General features: G+C 52.3%; 1 protein-coding gene across 6 annotated transcripts in view; it reads left to right on the top strand.

Moving 5' to 3' along the window:
* Positions 1–15,272, top strand: part of NTRK3 (neurotrophic receptor tyrosine kinase 3) — a 209,039-nt gene that overhangs the window by 7,064 nt on the left and 186,703 nt on the right. The window contains exon 1 of one of the 6 annotated variants that reach the window (XM_021289856.2): positions 3,654–3,734. The exons of the other annotated variants lie outside the window; for them this stretch is intronic. The gene's annotated coding sequence lies outside the window, so the exon portion shown is untranslated. Of the gene's footprint in view, positions 1–3,653; positions 3,735–15,272 lie in introns of those variants that run through there. 6 annotated transcript variants of the gene reach the window in all.

Raw genomic sequence — 15,272 nt, forward strand, 5'->3', positions numbered from 1 at the left:
AATGCAGGCATTTTGTGCCCTGCACGAACAGATAGACACCAGCAGCCTCGTGCAATGCTCCAGGTCCCAGAGGGCCATGCACAGGTCACCAGGACCACAGCTGCAATGGGCTATTCCCCATGTTCCATCTCCCAGACTCACAAGGCTGCTCCAGACAGATGCTATTGGGCGGGAGCTCTTGCAAATGAGCAGCTCCGGGGCTATGCCATAACCCCCCAGCCTCAACTGAGCCTCTGTCCCTGGGGCAGGCGGAGCCCAGCTCAGCCCCGGGCACCCTCTGTTCGGCTCATCCTCTCCTCATCCTCCTCTTTCTTCCCCGGTTGGAGGTGGCTGTGCCGCTAGAGGGCAAGCGGCAGCGTGAGACAGCCCCGGCTCCGGGATGCGCCGGCTCCGACAGGGAGGGGGCGGCCGGGCCGGGGGATGCGGGAGCGGCTGAGCGTGGCGGGGACGGAGGGGTCAAGTCGCCGCTTGCTGACGAGCTGTTGGATGCCCTGCGGGACAAGGTCCATTGCTCTGGGGTGTCTGTGCTGCCCTGTGGCTCTTGGACTCCAACCCGCTCAGTATCTCAGTTCCCAAGGGGACACCCCGTGGTGTCAGAGGGTCCCCTGGGGTGCAGCTGGGTGCTGGGTCACGGCTTGCTCAGCGCTGCTGTGGAAGGATGTGGTCAGTGCACCCCACATACCAATAGCTCTTACACCAGAGCTGCAAGTGATGCAGCCGCAGCACTTCTGTGAATTGAGGTGATTTGCAGCTTTTTGGAGAGTGTTTACCCAACCAGAGCAGGTGCTGGGGGGAGGCGTTGCTGGGCTGTTAGAAGTGTTGGGCAAGAGGTGCCTGATCGGGATGATGTGCTGCTGTCTGCAACTACCCTGTGGCTGTGCCTGGTCTGCAAGGAAGATCCTCACAGCTCTGCCCATTTTAATATTGGGGAAGCTGAGGCACAGAGCAGTGGAATGGGAATGAAGACCCTTCAGCCCATCACCAGCCAGGGTTTAAGGAGAGGCCAAGCATGGAGGGAGGGATAAACAAGGCTGTGATATCAGTTCTGTTGCATTGCACATCCATGGAAAGTGCAATTCTTCTAGAACTTCCAGAGAAATTCTGGATGTAGAGGCAAGAGGGCACAGGCTGAGTGAGAGCTGTCTCTGGATACTTCCAGGGTGAGTTGGATACTCTCTTCTCCTCTGATTAACCCTTTGCTGCAGAGATTGGATGGAGATTGGCAGGCTAAAGAGGCCACATGGCCTTCCCCAATGGGGAAAGGCTGAGAAGAGCCTGGTGTGAGACAGGGAAAGGGTTGAGTGGTGGTAGGAAGCTGGCCTTGACCTCCTTATGCAGCTCCTGAGGGATACCTCATCCTCCCTGGCAGCTGGGCCAAAGATGGGCTGGTTATTTCCCTCCTGGCTGTTGCCAGTGTGGTGGAAGGGCTGTGACACCCAGTGGTCCCACAACGCAACAGCAAATGGATCCCCAGCATCATGCCAGGTGATGTTTGGGTGGATGTGTGTTGGGGTGTGGGTGATGGATGTGCGTTAGAGCTGTGACATTGCTCAGGTTCTGGACTTCATTTGAAGAAAAGGAGATTAAAATCTCTCTGGGCTTCCTTTGGAAGGCGGCACTGAAGTCAGTGCCCAACTATCAAGGCTCTTCCACCAGCACCTGCCCTTGTGCATCTCCATCCCCCCCATGTACCACCCTGTTTCCAGACCTTGTGGGGCTGTGGATCCTGCCCTGTTCCTTTCTGTGTGAGACTTGACCCCTGCTTGCCTGAAAGAATAGCACCAGGAAAATATCTACTGTATTTTTAGCTTGTTTTCATGTGATGTAGCATTTGGGGAGCTGAAAGAGAAGTCAGAACTCTGTGTGCAGCCAGCTTTCCTCCAGCTGCCATCCAGTGCTCCAGTGTAGGAGATAATGGAGCCTGTTAGTGACTGTCCCCATTTTGTACCCCACCTTCAGTGTGTGCCATCATCCCTACCTTCCCCTTCTTCCAGCTGTGGTCTGCCTAAATGGAAAGGAAAACTACTTTTAAATTAGAAACAAGAGTCCCAGCAATAGACCAGAATGGTCAGGAAGGATTTCCAAGGGAGTGTGATAGTGTGGTGGCTTTGGGGGATTCTCCCTGACCTCAGTGCTTGTTGCAGTGATAACTAAATGGTCTTGGGATGCTGGGGTTCTGGGGAAGGATGCAGGGAGATGCTGAGCCCAGGTGCTATCCCCCTGCAGCCCTCTTGCTGCTCTGTGCTGGGCCAAGTTTTGCTGGGGAGGGCACAGGTCACTGACGCCTTTGCTGGCTGCACCACAATGTCCCTGGGGGACTAAGAAGTAGGTAGGAGCAGATGTGAGCATGGTGAAGTCCCCATCCTCCTGGGTTGTGCAAGTCTGTCCCTTAACTAGCTCTCCTCAGGCGGTTCCCACCAGGAAATGTTAATGTGGAAATGCTCAAACAGATGCTGGGAATTTGAGTGCTGCTGAGGACCCTGCATGCTCAGGGGTTTTGCCAGGATAAATTAGGAAAATGAGTGCTCAGCGGAGGCACAGTGATGCCAGGCTGTCCTGACCCTACTGGGACTTGAAGCCACATGGGGGAGAGCCTGAGTGCCTCCAGCTGCTGACCTTCTCTCTACTCCTGGAGCAGCTCTGGCTTCATCTCCAATCCTGTGCTCTCTATGGAAATGCTGTGCAGCAGTCAGGGCTGGGAACCAGGAGTCCTGGATCTCTGGTCTGGGATCCAGCTGTGCAAATGCTCCCAGGGACTGTCTGCCCTTGTCCTGGACCACAGCCCCTCTCCTGCCTGCTTCTAACCTAGACAGGCAAGAGCAGCTTGGGCATCCCTCCCTGTCCATCCTGGTATGGATGGGATTGCCTCTGGGAAGCTCTGTGACTTGTGCGACTGGAAATCTCTCTTTTGTCCCCCAAACCTCTTGCCTCCAGAGTGCAGCTGGGTGCTCCTGGGGTAGTGATGTGTGTCCTGGTTTTGACTGTCTCCTGCCTTGCCTGTGCTCTCCCAGCCAAAATATATCCTAGGAAAAGCAAGCTGAATGCCATCGAGTCACTTGGTGGCTGTTGCTGAGCAGCCTGGGGAGCAAGCAAAGTTCAGTGGGACACAGGGTCAAGGATGCTGCTTGTTCCCAGCTCCTCAGCCTGCCAAGAGCATCTCTGTCCTCTTGGGGCTTTCCATGTGCCGGTTCAGAGAAGCCGAATGTTACTGGGGACTGTTTCTGAGGTTGAGCTTCCCATAGGCTCTGTACACACCCATACTGCCCTCTGTCTCACCAGCTGTCTCACGCTCTCCAGTGGGGAGGGCAGCACAGAGCTGGGTCAGTGTCAGAGCAGCAGCCAGGTGCTCTCTTGTCAAGTGCTGTGCCCCTCATTTCAGGTTGTGGTGGGTGCTGGAGGGTGTCCTCGGGAGCATCAGAGCAAAGCCTGAGCTTGAGAAGTGCACGCAGGGTGCTGATGTGGTGCAGCGATGCCAGCTGGACAGGGAGAGACTCTCTGTAACAGGGAGCTCTGCAGGGCCTGGCACACTGGGGGTTAATGGCAAGTGCACCAGCAGCTGGAGCAGATTTGGGAGAGGCAGAACCGAATTAGGCTGAAGAGGCATCAGGTGGGAGAGCTGGGGTGTGGCATTGAGGCTTGTTAGGGTTTGTGGGTGAGGAAGGCAGGCAGTTGCTGCACTCAGGATGCTACAGAAGCTGTTTTGGAAAGAGAAGCTGGAGCTGGGGTGCTCCCAGGTATGAAGCTGTGCAGGTTGCCTGCCCTGACTCTGGGCAGGGGGGTGTCTGGGAGGGATGTGGGTGCCTGTAGTTGGTCCCTGGAGCAGTTTTGTCTGCTTGCTCAGTGATGGGGTGATGTGTGGTGGTGCCCATCTTTGTGTCCCCCCAGCACTTTGTGGGCTGATCCTCTGGTCCTTAGGGGTTCAAGCCCTTGACTCCTTATTTGTAGCTGAGATTCCCTCTTGGGGCCGAAAGGCACTGCTTTAGGCAACCCTGCCTGGAAATCCTCCTCTCTGTGCTTTGTCCTGCCTGTGCCCTTCTCCAGGTCTGAGTGGTTGAACTCCCTCATGTCCCCAGCCTGAGCTGTGCCTGATGTTGCTTTGTGTCATACATAAGCTCTTGCTTTCAGGAGGGATGGTGGTGAGATCCTCATTTGCCCCAGGCTTGTTACCAGCTCTGGGCAGGCTGCCCAGCACCAGGGGAAGGATCCCTGCCTTCCAAAAGGCATGGGTAACATAGATTTATTTATTCAGAGACTTAATTAGCATCTTTAAATATTAAATAGTAAACAAACTGCATCTAGTGGGATCAACATTTACAAACTGGGATTTTTTTTTTTTCTCTCTATCTCTGGGACATGCACTTGTTTAAGTGTTTGGAGAGAGTTACTGACTGCTAGTGGGCTCTGGCTGATGGGCGGGAGATGGGTCCATAGTGCTGCTGGTGAAGGGCCATGAACAGACAGGAGGGCTGGGGAAAAAGGAAGCAGAGAAGCAGGGCTGTGTGCTTGGAGCACGGGTGTTGGGGAATTGCAGAGTTAAGTGCTGGATTTCAGTAATTCTCTGCAGGATGTGCTATTCCCTCCTGCCCAGGCAGGTGGAAGGGGACAGGCAGGAGATGGAGGTTCCTGCTATGGCACAGCTAATTGCAATCAAAAGGTGGTGGTCCCTGCAAGGGGAGGTGGTTTGCAGCTGATCTGCATCCTATTATCTCTGCAAATGGAGGCCTGCCTGGTAGCAGATTACACTGGGGGTTATTTATTGGCAACGCACTGTACAGTTTTAATTTTTCCTTTTTGCTTATTCAGGCTTTAGCTCCAGAGGAAAATAGCCTGCGGTGGCTTTGGAATGGATTCTCTCTGCCCCATTAACTTATTCAGTGAGTTTAATGGGCCTTTTTTTCTCTGAGCCTTGAAGCCATCATTAAAAGGCAGAGATTTATAAAAGCAAAGATACTACTGAGCTTTAGTCAAACTTTGGGGTAGAGGGGTGAGGGGCAATGGTGTTGTCACTGCTTGTGGTTTGGGTGAAGATGTACAGGTTTTTGCTCACGGTTGTTGTGAGGGTTGGGTGCTGCTACTGTGACTCTCTGGAAGTTTTACTTCAAGAGAAACAGGTTGTTTGGGATGTTGCGCTTGTGACTCGTGTTTCTCTGCTGGGGAGATGCCTCTGTGGAGCTGTGGGACCTGTTGGGCTGGGAGCAAACCCTCATCTGTGGGTGATGGGATGTTATCTGGGATCTTAAGCTTTGGGATATTGCCCATTGTAACTTTTAACTCATCTGCACCACAAAGCTGCCTGGAGCTGCTGTCACTCCAGGCTGGGAGAAACTGTGCTTGCTTTCTGTAGGCTGCTCACAACTTGATTTTTGTCTTGTTTATGCCATTCTGGGGCTGGGCAGTACTTGGTGCTTTCATGGGGGTCTGTGGTCAGTGCTTGGAGCCCTTCTCCTCCTTCCCTCTGCTAGTGGCACATGGTCCTATTGCATCCCTGTGCTGAGCAACCCAGCACTGTGAGAAATGGGGTGTCCCCTGCAGGGATCGCACTTGCTAAGCCTGTGGTCTCCTGGTGTCTGAGGAGCATCTGGAGAACAATGCAAATATTAAATGTCTGAGTAAATTCCATCTTTTTTGGGTTCTTCTGGGACCAGCCCCTCCAACTGTTGCGTTTCAAATCAGATACGGTATCTTTTTGAGGAGTAAATGTAAGACATGGGTTGGAATGTCATCTAGGGGCACCCTCCTGCTGGCATGGCTAAATTTTTGGTTCAGGAGTGGGAAGAAGATGCAGTGGGAGAGGGGAAGGTCCTGCTTGCTCAAACCGATGTGCTCAGGGTTGCACATCTGAGGCTGAGCCCAGACCCTGGCTCCTGCTGGGTGCCAGATGCAACTGCAAAGTAGGACTGGAAACTGGGTGATGTGACTTGTGTGCATCTGTGCTGGTGGCCCTGGGGTTGGCTTGTTCACCTTGCTGTGGGATGAAGGGAGGGCAGACTGTGACCTCTGCCTGTCTGTCTCCAGCCTGGCAGCCCCATGCTGTTGGTGGTGGTGAGGAGCCTTTGCAGCAGGAGAAACACTGCCTTGCTGCCAGCAGATGGGCTGCACCAGACTGGTGGGGATGGGCTGTGGGGCTTGCCAGGAGGAAGGGCCTCCAGGAGGAGATGTCTGAGGATCTGCTATTTGTAGCCTCCCAGAGGGACTGGCCTTGGAGCACTGCCTTGGGGTCGTGGCAGGACAGGGATGTGCTGAAATGACCCTGGGGGTGCTGTGGTCAAGCAGAAGTCAGCTCCTGCCATGCTGGGATGGGGAGGATCCATGATGTTGGTCTCTCTGTGACTTCTAGAGCAAGGAAGAGGCTTGTTGCAAATCCATCTGCTTCTGTGCCCCTCCATGGGTCACAGCGGTCAGGGGAAGGAGACACTAATTTCCTAATAAACACCCATAAAAAGTAGTTCTCCCCTGCCCCTGTAGATCTTTGCCTCCCTGGTGCTACCTGCTTTGTAAATTGCTGCTGACCCTGTAAATCACCCTCTGCTTCACTTGACCTCCCCTGAAACTGTCCCTTCCCTGTAAATCCTCTATCCCCATCAGTTTTCTACTGTCAACCCCCTTGCTCTGTCTGTGCTGTAAATCCTGAGCCCCAGTCAGGCTGGAGGGGAGGATGCAGTGATGGAGGGCAGCTTCCCTGGGGTGGGATAATCCCTCCTGACAGTTTCCCCAGGACTTGCTTGCCAGCAGAAGCTGGTGGAGGATGTTCTGCCCAGCTGCCTGCAGGGAAGGTCAACCTTGCACTGGAAGCAGGACAGGGCTGGGCTGCCATCTCCATCCTCTGACCTGCAGCCAGCTGGGTGCAAACTCAAGGGTGTTGGTGGAGCCTGTGCCTGACCACAGGCATCCCAGCACTTGGGAGGGCTCCTGAAGAGGGCTGCTCCCCCAGGACGTGTTTCTAAAAACAGCCAGAATGAAGAGGAAATCTCCATTCATGTCTCAAAAGGTCATCTAGTCAAATCCCCCTGCTGGAGCAAGAACAGAGAACCATCAGCTGAGCTTCTGCTGGATGGATGCTGGTGCCCTGTTTCTGAGCCCCGAGTTGCTGGGATGACCATACTGTGCTTTTTCCTCTTATTGATGGTGCTGGAACAGCACGTAGAAGCTGAGGCAAGGGGTCTGGCAGAGACCTGACCAAAGGGAGGTGTAGGAAGACAAAAGTGGGAGCATCACCTGAGTGCCATGAGCTGTGTTGTCCAAAAACCCAGCCTTACTGCTCAACCCAGGCATGTTGGGCTGTGCCAGGGTGTGCAAGAGGAGGTGTTTGTGTCTTCACGAGAAAAGCTGTGGTTAGAGATGACGGCTTGGCCCATGTGGGTGGCTCAGCCTTGATCCAGGCTGGTCGTGCTGCTGCTTTGGTGTGGCTGGATGGAGTGTACTGAGGGTGTGCACACACCTGGCACCCAGACAGGGTGTTATTTGGCATGTGAAATACTGAGTCTTTCTATGTCCAAGGGCTTAATGAGCAGAAACTGATTATGCTCCAAAACAGCTGCCTTTTTCCTCCTAACGGGCAGGAATGAGCATTACCCTGAAATGCGTGAGCAGCTTTGCCCCACGCCCACACAGGTCAGTGGATCACACAGCAGAAGATGTGCAGTCAGAGCTGGGATGGAGTCACCAGAGTGATTTGGGATGGTGCTGTCACCAAAGCTGCTGCATGCACACAGGGTTTAGAGACTTTTGCTTGGCTCTCAGTGGAGGATAATGCTGCAGAAGGTCTGTGTGTCACACGGTGTGTCTTTCCAGATGCACCAAACCCCCAAGGTATGAGTGGGAATCTGGGGTGCTGACATAGGGCAGGGGAGCACAGCCCTTCCTGACCTCCACAAGCCCCAAGCCTGGAGGAGCTCCTCAACCACCTGAGTGGTTCATGGTTTGGTTTGGAGATGTGCTGGCCCTGACTCGCCATGGACCATGTGTGTCCTTTGGGAAGGCACTTACCAGTGTCATTTGTGGCTCAGCTCTGCCTGATCACTACAAGGGTAGTTGCCAGAAGACTTGCACAAAAAACAAGGTGATGCTCAGGGATGGCTGATTCAGGCATTAATATTAACTGTTCATGCTGCTGGCGGTGCTCTGCGACGGACCTGGGCTTGACCCAGGTGGGTGTTTCCTTTAGACCTTTCTCCTGCGGCCAAACATCCTTTATTCTTTTTTTTTTCTTTTTGATTAGTTTTTCTTGTGTATCTTGTGTCTGAGGCCAGTTGTGTATTAATGCTGGGCTTATGATACTGCTGTGCCCTGACTTTGGGAGGAGGAGGAGGAGATGTGTGTGGTGGCAGCACAGGGATGCTGACAGCACTGGGGAAGACAGGGGGCAGCGGAGGAGAGCAGAGGCAGATTTTCGAAATCCATATAAATAGCAAAAATAAATTTCCAGCAAACGTTTCCAGTCCTGCTGTATTAAGAAAGTGAAGCACTAGAGGATAAGGAAAGCATGAGCAATAACAGCAGGGATTTAGAAAGAATAAATCTTGCCAGACAAACCTGATTGCTTTTTCTTTTTGATGGAATCACAAAATTAGTGGCTGAGCAGAACGTGGAAATCCTAATATATTTGGATTTAGCAAAGCATTTGATATAGTGTCTCGCCAAATCTTACTCTTAAAATTAGTTCAGTTTGCCTTGGATATGACGCTGCCAAATGGACTGAAAACTGGCTTAGGGCTCTAAGCAAATAGCATTGGGCTGCATCTGGGGAGAGGGGGAGCTGTGGGAGCAGATGTGTGAACTGGCTTTTTTATGGGGAAAAAAAAAAAATCCCAAAACTACAGAAAACCCCCAAAATAATAATTGAAAAAAAAAAAAAAACAACCCAGGAATGTGACCTCAGTTTGTGGCACCTTATAACAGGAATATTGGCAAACTAGAGAAAGCTCAGAGGAAAGCAAGGCAGAAAAAAAACCAAACCAAACCATTGGAAGGGTCATATTACCCTTGGAGGGAGATGGGGGCTGAGAAAGTCCCAGGGCTGGAGGCATTTTGGGGAGGAGCAGCTGGTGGCCCATGGGGCTGGGATGAATATTTGGGCTGTTGTTGGGACCTGGCAGTGAGCACCTCAGCGCCTTCGCCCCCGCGCAGTGGAGAATCGCTAAGCTGCCCATTTCACGGCCCTTTCCAGATATTACCGAATAAGTGGGGAAAATATTCACCGTGACTGTCGGAAAGAACATCCCTGACTGGGGGAGCTGGGCAGTTTTCCTCTGGGAAAATCTTGAGTCTCAGAGCAAGCATGAAGAGATGACCCTGGGTGATTTGGGTCAGTAGATGGTGGATTTTCCTGGGTCAGGTTCTTGACTGGGGAGCTGAGAGGTGATTATAGCTATCTCGAGGTGCTGCCTCCTGCAGTATTTGTCTATACCCTGCAAGCATTTATTTATGATCGGGGGAAAAGGCTGGGAAACTGCTGATGGCAGCTGGAGTGCAGATGTGTCCCCAAGGGAGGATGACTGAGTCCCTGCATGTTTAACAGCTCATGGAGATGTGGTGGCCCCCTGGTCACCTTGCAGAGGTAGGGTAGGATAGCTTGATGCCCCTCACAGGATTTTATGTGGGTGGTTGATCCCTGTCTGTAGAGGTCAGGAAGGATGAGATCTTCCACCAAGTTCATCCTTGAAGGTGTCTGTCTGTCATCCTGAGCTACTGGAGTCCTTTAGCACTTGTTTGGGGCATGGAGGAGATGCTGAGTGCGTGGAGGCTTTTGACATAACTCTAATGTTCCCATGAGGTGAGGGAATATGTCCATCAGCAGTGGCTATTTTGATCAATTGGGTGGTACCTGGGCCATCGCCCTTCACTGCCAGTGCAATGGCTTGGGTGAGACAGGCATATCCATTTGCTTTTTAAAATCAAGTCTGTGCCTTCTGATAAAAATGCAAAGAAACTTTCAGAATAGAAAAGGCAGTTTGTTGCTTTTCCTGGGGAGCAGCTATCAATACCTTGCATTGGTGAGCCAGCCTCGTGGGGCAGGACCAGACTTAGGGAGACAGCCTTGGAAAAGAGCTGAGAAGGGCTCTTACAAGATGGGATGGCTTTGTGTTGGTGTTCTGGTCTCCCTGGGGAAGCACAGGGTTTCTTCACCCCCATTCTCTGGTCCTTCAAGTGGTCCCCGCTTTGTGTTGCTCCCTGCCCAAGGCTGAACCTGCTGGGGGGGTGGTGGTGGGACAGGCCTGAACCAGGCAAGGTTTGGGAAGTATTTTTAGCTGTTCTAATTGTGGCAAATAAATGCCGTTCTTACTTGTTGGGATTGAGCTACGGCTAAATCACAACTAGTTCTAATGATGATAATTACCGGATTTCAATATTTATAGAAACGGGCGCTTCCTTCGTATCGGCGGCTGCCGCTGTGCTCTCACCTTCACAAATCGAAACCTTGGCTCATTATCGCTGCAGCTATTTATTTACTTGCACATTTTTAACCCACAGATGGCAACGTATGAGAAATTGGAGATGATATGGGTCTGTTGGGGATGTTGTGGTCTTTGGGTAGAAGATGTGGAATGAATAGGGAAGCATCTCCCAAAGACCTGCTGGGACAATTCTTGCTTTTTGAACACTCTTGAGAGATGTTCTCAGGTCTGCAAGCTTGCCTGTGCCTGCCAGGGCTTAGCCTTCAAAGGGTGGAGGTTGCTGTGCATATTTTTGCATGTGTTAGCTTGGTGAATCACTGCCTCTGATTGCTGCGTGTGCCAAAACATGCGCATGCTGTAACTGGGACAGAGCTTAAAGGTGAGACAACACAAATGACTCAAGTCCTGTAACACTGGACCTGAAGGAACTTATGGAAAGGAGCCTGGGAAGTTCCTGCCTGCAGCAGCAGCTTCTGGATGTCTTGATATAGCAGCAACCCTCTCCAACCTGGTGCTGCAGAAGGGTGGGCACCTTTTGGAGCTTGTGGGCGCAGAACCATGCCCATGGGTGTACCCATCCCCTGTACCTGGCATGGGGATGTGGACCTTCCTGGGCTGTATCAAACCAGCCCTGTTGGGTTGATCCCCGTCTCAAAATCCTCACGGGCATCCAGACCTGTGTGCCCTTTGGGTCTGAGGCTCCCTCCTTGTGCAAGGTATAGAAAAGATTCACTTATTCAATTTGCTATCTCTCCAGTGCCACGTAAGCTGTATTGATAAATTAATCTTTTATTGTTGTGACTAAACAGCCCTGCAATTTTTTACACTGTGCAGTCTAATCTGTCTTGACAGCTGTATCATTAGTTTATATTTGTTGTAATCTTATTCACTGTGTTGGCTGTGGGGAGTTTTCCTTTGAGGCGCTGTGCTGCTATGCAGGCGCTGGGTGCAGCTAGTGGCTCTCTGCTGGGTGTCTTGGGGTGCTGTGGGGTGCAGCTGGGGTGTACCCAAGGAGCCAGTGCCAAAGTGCTGCTTTGCTGCCTGACAGCATCATCTGCCTGGTACCACCATCCCCAGGGCTGAACCAGCCTCAACAAAACATCCTTGCTGCTGAGAATTTGATGGGGAACCCCAGGCTGGGGTAAAGATGGTGAAAAGGTGGATGTTGGGAGATTTGCATCTTATGGTGACCTGAAGGGTTTGCTGTATGATGAAGTGTAAGTTGTTTCTTGGTCTGTGCTTTAGTTTTCTGCAGCATGCTCCATTATTGAGGTTGTCTTTTGGTCACAGGGGATAAAGGGACTGTGGGAGTGTCTGACTGCTCCCCTGGCTTGAGCCTGGGTTTACTGTCCCTGGTCCAAGCAGGACAGATTTGGGCCTTTACTTTGCAAGCAGCTTTGCATGCAACTTGTTCCAATAAACAACTTCCCAAAACTGTGGAGCACAAAGGTTTGTGCTGGTGCAGTGAGATTTCTGCCAGCAGGGAGCAAGAGAGACTGTGTGTTCCCCAGGCATGGGACAAAACAGTGGGGATGGGAAGCATTTCGGCTGCTACTTCATGCTTTAGATCTTCAACTTGTTAAATTCAGATGGGAAAGGACAGTTGCTGGAGCACAGGTTCCTGTTTGTCTCTGATCAAGCCTGGATGGGTCAGTAACGGCCCAAGTTTGTCCTTCTCTCTTGAGTGTGTCCTTTTGGGAAAGTGTTCAGGACCTGGCAAGTCTGAAGAAGTGGTTGGCTCCTGAGATAGATGTGCCCATTGCAGTTTGATACGATTGTTATTTAGACCTTTAATTAAGGTTGTGCACCTGCGGGGCCTGGCAGGGTCCAGCAATGCTGTGTGCTGATCTCAGATCCACCCTGGCACCAGTAACATGCCAGCCCAGTGGATGTGCCATAGTGCCTCATGGTGTCATGGTGGTACTGCCCAAATGCTTCCCCCTTTGCAGGCAGGACTGGGGGTGGGATGTGCTGTGTGACAGCCCCAGTGGCTTCGTGTAGAGCTGGTGAGGGAGGATGGTGAAGCTTGGTGAGATCTACATGGTGGCATCAGCATTGAATGTGGGAAAATCCCTGCTCCAGGAGACAAATGCTTGGAGAAACATCTGTAGCCTGCTCATTGCCAAGCATGCAGTAATGCTGTGAAAGGAGTTTCATGTGTGGTGGTCCGTGGTGAGTGGTGACAATGGTTTGGTGAATGGTCTGTCTACTGCGGAACTCAGAACCTCACTGCTGTGGTGCCAGGTTGCATCAGGGTTAAACTGCCATTTGTGAAGTGACCTCAGGTTGGGAATGGCTGGGGACAGCCCTCAGTAGTGGCAGGGATCTTCATTAGCATCCTGCTGCTGGGAGAGCCTCCTGCTGCCATTGCTATGGGAGCTGCCATTTGTCATGGGCTGCAGCTGGTTACTAACAGCTTGAATACAGCTACTGAGCATGGCCGGAGGCAGGAGGTGTCCGTGCTGTTGGCAGGGTATCACACCCTCCCTCTCTCCCAGCTGGGTGGGGTGATGGAGATGGGGGTCCCTAACATCCTGAATCCGCTGTTAATGACAGACGTGCTACCCCTGCCAGCACTGCAGTAGCACCTCTGTGTGCACTGAGCACTGCTGTCCTTCTGTCTGCTCCTGTGGAGAAGCTCCATTTCCCACCTGGCTTGTCTTGGGTGTCTGGAGACCTTGTTCCAAGCTTGAGTAGTGAAGGATGATCCCTCATCTGCAAAGACCCCACAAGTGTTTTCAGCAAGGAATTGGCTCCTGCCACCCTTGTCTGTGGCCACCTCCTGCTCCTGGCAAAGATATAGCTGAGGGAGACAGTGGCTTTTTGCTGTTTGTAGCACTCTTAGCTGTTAGTGTGAGGATGTTTTGATTAATATTTTTATTTTTATTTTTTTTTTAACCTGGTTTGTACCTGGGTGAATTTTGGGTCCTGCCCTTGATTCCCAGATGGGTCTCACTCACCCATTGGTGCTAAGCACTGCTTTAAGCTTCGGGTATCCCCTGTGCAGCTTGGGATAACCTCCAGCGCTGCTATTTTCTAGACACTGGTGTTAACTGGGTGCCACAGGGAATTTTGGCTAGTACTGCTACGCTCCACCCATACTGATGAGAGTATTTCCATAGCAACTACGGGCTTTTTCAAAGGGGAGATATGGGAAAAATGTGAAAAACCAAAACCAATCCAGCTGAAAACAGTCTTGGGCAGAAGCTATTGGTCAGTGTGTGGGGTCTTAAGGGGAGAAGTTCCCTGGTTTGGTGTATCTGTTTGGGACCTCCTGGCTGGGCATCCCACAGGCAGCCCTGATGCTTTTGCCATGCAAAATATGGAAACTAGAGCTGGTGCTGGCATCATGCTGCTTGGGAAGGCTGGGATGCTCTCATGGGGGTTTGGGGCTGGGGAAGGGGCAGGAACATGCGTGGCTGTGCTGCATGGAAGGGGCATGTGCTGCAGCTCTTGAGGGGGCTATGGAAGATGCTGCAGCTGCTGATGATTCTCAAGCTGGTGGTGTCACTGTGCTCACTGCAGGTGAGGAGGTTCCAGCGGTACTGGGAGCTGGGTCAGCTCAGGTGGCAGCTGGGGATGCCTTTTATCTGTCACTGCTTTCCTGCAGGGTCCAGAGCCCTGGGGGAGGGAAGGGTGGCTTGTGGCCCCGAAGCTTCCCAGGGCTGCTTTGGCCCTGAGCTCTGCCTTCCCCTTCATCCTCATCCTGCTTCCTTCTCCGTCGTCTCCTGCTATTGCTGGTAGCCAGGAGAACAGCTAGAAGGGTGTAAATGATGCTTCTGGGGCAGAAAGCTGTGGGAATGCGTGCACAAGCCTGGCACAGTGACGCTGTGTGTCTGGTTCCAGAGATCTGAATCTTGGTGTTGCAGCAGAGATCAGAGAGTGGCTTGACCCACTGCTGTTGGGGCTTATCTGTGGTTTGATGGTGGTGTGGGTTTGAGGGCCACCAGTAGGGTTTTGGTCAAGTCTGCTGGCCACCTGGTGAGCTTGAAGGTGACTCAGGGGCTGATGGGCATCCTGTAAAGCTCAGTGCAAGGCTGGTGTGAGGAACCTGTGTGCAAAGGCCAACTGTGCAGGTTGGTGAGACCTGATCCCAGGCCTCCTGCTGCAGAGGAAGAGGGACCACGAAGAGAGCTCTTCTCTGTCCCATTGTAATATGCACAGAGGGCAAAGGAGCTGCTGTGCAGGAGGGCTGTCCCCTGCCAGCTGCCGTCCTCAGTAAGCCCCAGCCTGGCACACGGTGCGGGCTCTCGGGCCCCAGCTGCCGCAGGCTGCGAGTGAGCCAGCTCGCTCCCCGGAGGGCTGCCCGGGGCTGGCAGCAGACAATGTCCGTATTCTTTGTGCAGAATGAGCTTCCCTTTTGCTGATAACCCTCCCGGCTCACATAATTTGCTCTGAGGTTGGGCTGGTACTGGGACTCTCCTGGCTCTCCAGCTGTCCAGGAGTAGAAACAAAGTTGGAGTTATTATTTGCAAAAAAAAAAAAAAATTAAAAAATCCAGCAATAACAATACAAAAAAAATCTCACTGGAAGGACTTTGTCCAATGATCTGCTTTCTGGCTTTGAAATTGCTCCATGACCTTAATCAATGCCAAAAAGGCATGTGTTCCATTAAATCCATCTTCAGCCCAAGTGGTGAAAGGGCAGGCCCTGTCAGGAGGTGCAGCCTGCCTTCCTTGCTCGCTGCCTCTCCGCAATTACAACCAAGCAGGACCTCTGGATCCCTCAAATGCTCCTGTGAGACTTTATACCTGTCAGTTTAATGCCAGCCTCTTGGGGATGCTTCAGAGATAAGAGGCTTGTTTTCAGGAGCAGGGGCTTGGTTAGGGCGGCTGGTTTTGGAGATCTGGCAAGCCCTGGCTGTGAGTGCTGCTCTCT

This window comes from Columba livia, chromosome 11, assembly GCF_036013475.1.
Source record: "Columba livia isolate bColLiv1 breed racing homer chromosome 11, bColLiv1.pat.W.v2, whole genome shotgun sequence".
In the NCBI taxonomy this organism is placed as follows: Eukaryota; Metazoa; Chordata; class Aves; order Columbiformes; family Columbidae; genus Columba; species Columba livia.